The sequence below is a fragment of the Bidens hawaiensis genome, unplaced genomic scaffold (assembly GCF_021521415.1).
Source record: "Bidens hawaiensis isolate Kalapana, Puna unplaced genomic scaffold, B.hawaiensis_p1.1 tig00061404_1, whole genome shotgun sequence".
In the NCBI taxonomy this organism is placed as follows: Eukaryota; Viridiplantae; Streptophyta; class Magnoliopsida; order Asterales; family Asteraceae; genus Bidens; species Bidens hawaiensis.
The window spans coordinates 77,071-81,192 of NW_027501050.1; positions in this window are offsets into that span (position 1 = coordinate 77,071).

Consider the following 4,122-nt stretch of genomic DNA (forward strand, 5'->3'; position numbering starts at 1 on the left):
TTACTTTAGGGTTAGAAAATTAAAATGCTATTTACGAATTTGGATTCCTGAACTTTGAGATGTATAAGAGACGAAATAAAAGTTATAATATGCTTGAATTATTTTGTTATATTATAGTCGTAAAGTTTGCAAATTGTTTAAATATTAATACCCGGAGTCTCGTTAATTGAAAAAACGAATAGAAAACGAACGATAGGTGTATCGTGCATAATAAATTAACGATGAACATTAAAAACGAATATAATGAGACAAGGAAACGGTCAATTTAACGAGTGCAAATACAACCCAATTATAATAAATAAAATAAAACTTCTGACCTGATAGTTTCTTGATGATTTGGTCAATGAACGGTAATGGAAAGTGGTCCTTAGACGTTGCCGCATTCAGCTTTCTATAATCAACACAAATTCACCTCCCGGTTACCGGTCGGGTGGCAATCTCCTCACCTTTCTCATTACGGGTTATCTGGATAACTGCTTCTTCGGAACCGTATGTGTTGGACTTACCCATGTACTGTCTGAAATCAGGAAAATGATGCCCGCATCCAACCACTTCAATACTTCCTTTTTCATAACTTCCCGCATATTTGGATTCAACCGTCTTTGCGCATCATGAGCGGGTTTTACCTCGACATCCGTGATGATTTGTGCTTAATGATGGATGGGCTGATCCCTCTCAAATTCGTTATCGTCCAACCAATAGCCGCATTGTGCTCCTTCAAGACTTCCAACAATGCCCTATCTTGCCTCTTTTCCAAATTCGAGGCGATGATGGCCGGTAAAGTCTCTCCTTTCCCCAAAAACACATACTTTAGGTGTTTCGGGTGCTCCTTCAACTCCACAACCGGCGGACTTTCAAGTGATGGTCTCAACTTAGAATTGATTGTGTATTGTAATCTTTCAACCTGTTGAGACCATGGTGGTTTCCTAATACTCGCAGCGTATAACTCAACTGCCTCTTCTTCTGCTTGCAACTGTAATGAATGCTCGACTGTTTCCCTATAACAAATAGCACACTCCTCTGTGGCATCTTCCTCACTTTCGTGAGGGTTCAACCCATTAATGACTTCATCCGTAAAGCATTCATCATTCACCAGAGGGTTAGACACGTTTAAATACACATTAAGTCGAAAATTTTTATTACCAAAATCCATATCCATTACCCCGGGTCAACTGTCACCTGGTCTAGAACCACGAAGTCAACCGGGTAATAAAAATCCTCAATCATCACAACCACATCAGTCACAATTCCCAAAAAGCTTACGTGTCAAATCGGCCAACACCACGGTGGTGTTAGCTTTTCTAAGTGGACCAAAATCGTATTGGTCGTAAAAGCTTCCCGGGAGAATACTCAACCCGGATCCAAGATCTAACAACGCCCTTGTCATTTTTTAATCGCCCACTTGAATGGGTATAATTGGCGTTCCCGAATCATTTAGCTTGGGTGGGAGGATACCCGTAAAAGCCAAACTCACATTTGCAGTTAAATCAATTTGTTTGGGCAATTTATGAGTTCGCTTTTGAGTGTAAAAGTCTTTTAAATATTTAGCATACGCAGGGACTTGTTTAATAGCATCTTTGAGGGGTAAGTGATTTTAACTTGCTTAAATATTTCCCACATTTCCTCCTGTTGTGGGCCCCTTTTCTTAAGTGTTGATGAGGTCTCGGGATTCACCAATTCCCGAGGGAACGAAACTGTTTTATTCATTAAACCCCATCTCCTTGGCGGTTGGTGTTGTTACTGATTCATTTATGTATTTATTAGTTACTTTTTTCGGTTTATTATTTGGTTCAATTTCGACCTCATCTTCACTTTTCCCATCTTCATCAAGTCCTTCACCACAACCTCAACAGACGGTGGTGGAGCTACCGCGTTATTATAAACCTTAACGCTCTTAAGGGTACTTACCTGGTTGATGTGGGCACTCTTTCCATTTGAAGAACTGTTACCATGTTGATTCGGGTTTTTGAATGTGTCGCTCGGTAGCTTCTTCGGATCTTTCTTCAAAGTGGCCAACTCTTCAGCCAATTGGCTCATCTGGTTTATCTCTTGTAGTGTTCGCCTTATCTTGAATCTCCATCCTACGACTCAAATCATTCAATAATGTCAGTATTTTAGAATCTTTTGATGAACCTTGACCTTGAGTCGCCCCTTGACCTTGCTGACCTTGCTGGCAATTCTTTTAATAGCCTTTGTTGTATCCCCCCCCCCCTACATAATCTCTTTTATTGTACCCGCTTTGACCATTTCCCCCATTGTTCCCATATTGTCTTTGGTTTGACTGATATCCTGCTCCTTGAGAACTACCTTGAAAATTCGGGTTTTGTTGCATATTCGTGTTTCCATAACTGAAGTTGGGGTGGTTTCGAAGGCCTGGGTGGCAGGTATTTGAATTCATGTTGTTATTATTGTTGTTGTACCTCCTTTCCCCTTGCACAAAATCTGTCTCCCCTTCTTCCTCTTCCTTGTCTTCTGTCACAACTTTGTAACTTTCCACTTCATGGCCTAACTCTCCACAACCTTTGCAAACCGGGTAAGCTCTACCCGACTTCCCTTTCTCTCTCGTACCCATAACCATCAACTGATCAATTTTTCTTTCCAGACGTGCCATACGATCATCTGAACCCCCACTCTCCACTGCTTACACAACCGTCCTCTTTACCATTCGGTTTGACTGAGCCTGTCTTTTTGAGTTCATAGCATGTCTCTCCAAATGCTACCAATCTTCATTTTCATCATTGGTAAAAAACGACCCATTTGTGGTCGAATAAAGATCACACACATCATCATTAGATAACCCATCATGAAAGGCTTTAATTAATTCCCACAATGCTATCCCATGATGAGGACAGGTTCTCAATAATCGATTGAATCTTGTGAAAGCTTCATGAAACATTTCGCTCGTTCCTTGCTGAAAATCTTGGATGGCGGTTCGGGCTTCGGATGCTCTTTGTGGTGTATAGCATTCATCTAGAAATTGTTGAGCCAAATCTTGCCACATGTAGATGCTTGCTGAAGGCAAGGATAAGAACCAACACTTCAGTGTATCCTTCAGACTGAATTGAAACACAACCAACTTGACTTCATTTGCAGTGAACCCTTGACTTGAGATGGTGTCACATATGGCATTGAACTCGCTCAAGTGAAGGTATGATTCTTATGTAGCGTTCCCATGAAGTGTAGGCATCCCGGTTAAACTGCTTTGCCGTATCGAAAACGTTCCTCCATCTCTAACCGGAATAAAAATGGGTAGTGCGTTCGTAGCCACTTGTGGAATGAAGTGACTTTGAACTCCCTAAACGGGTGGTGGAATAAACGCCCCCGGGACTCCATTATAAAACTCGTACTCGGGAATGTGTGGCTCATGAATCTCTTAACTTCTTTATGCTCTGGGGTTTCTTGGTTGTTGTAATGGCTCGGGTGTTCGGTTGTGGTGGGGTTTTTGTTGTTGTTGTTGTTGTTGTTGTTGTCTTCTGTAATACCGGCCCCCATGAACGTCTTCCAACTCTTCCTCATCCTCAAACTCTTCAAAATCATCAAATAAACTCTGCCGATTAGCAACCCTTTCAAACTCAAATTCAACCCAGTTGTTTGGTGGTTCAAACCTGATTGACCGATCATCTCTCATGTGGAATTTTCTCTGATTCGGTCACCATCTTTATGATTTCGGTTAAGTGGTGGAATATCATTGGGTGGGATGCTTTGTGGAATGGGTTGTTCTTGGTTTTGAGGTGGGCCTTGGTTTTCAGGTTGAAACAAAGGTGGGCCTTGATAATTTTCCAGATGGTCCATATCTTCTTGTTTTGGCTTTGAGGTTTCACCGTTTCTTTGAATTGCTTGGTTTCTTCTTGCGGATTTTTCGGTTTCCAAATCAAACTGCAGCACCTCCTTGTCTCGAGAAAATCTTGTATGAATTAATCTGTAAAATCAAATTCACACACAAAACAACTACCCTGCATAAAATCAATGAAGAAAAGAGAATAAAACTAACATTTTAACTAAATTAAACTAATTTAAACTAAACTAAACTAGCACTTAGCGCGTTGAGTCCCCGGCAACGGCGTCATTTGAAGTAGGCTGTCGTGGTATGCTCAAACAATTGATTTTAATAACTTAAATACC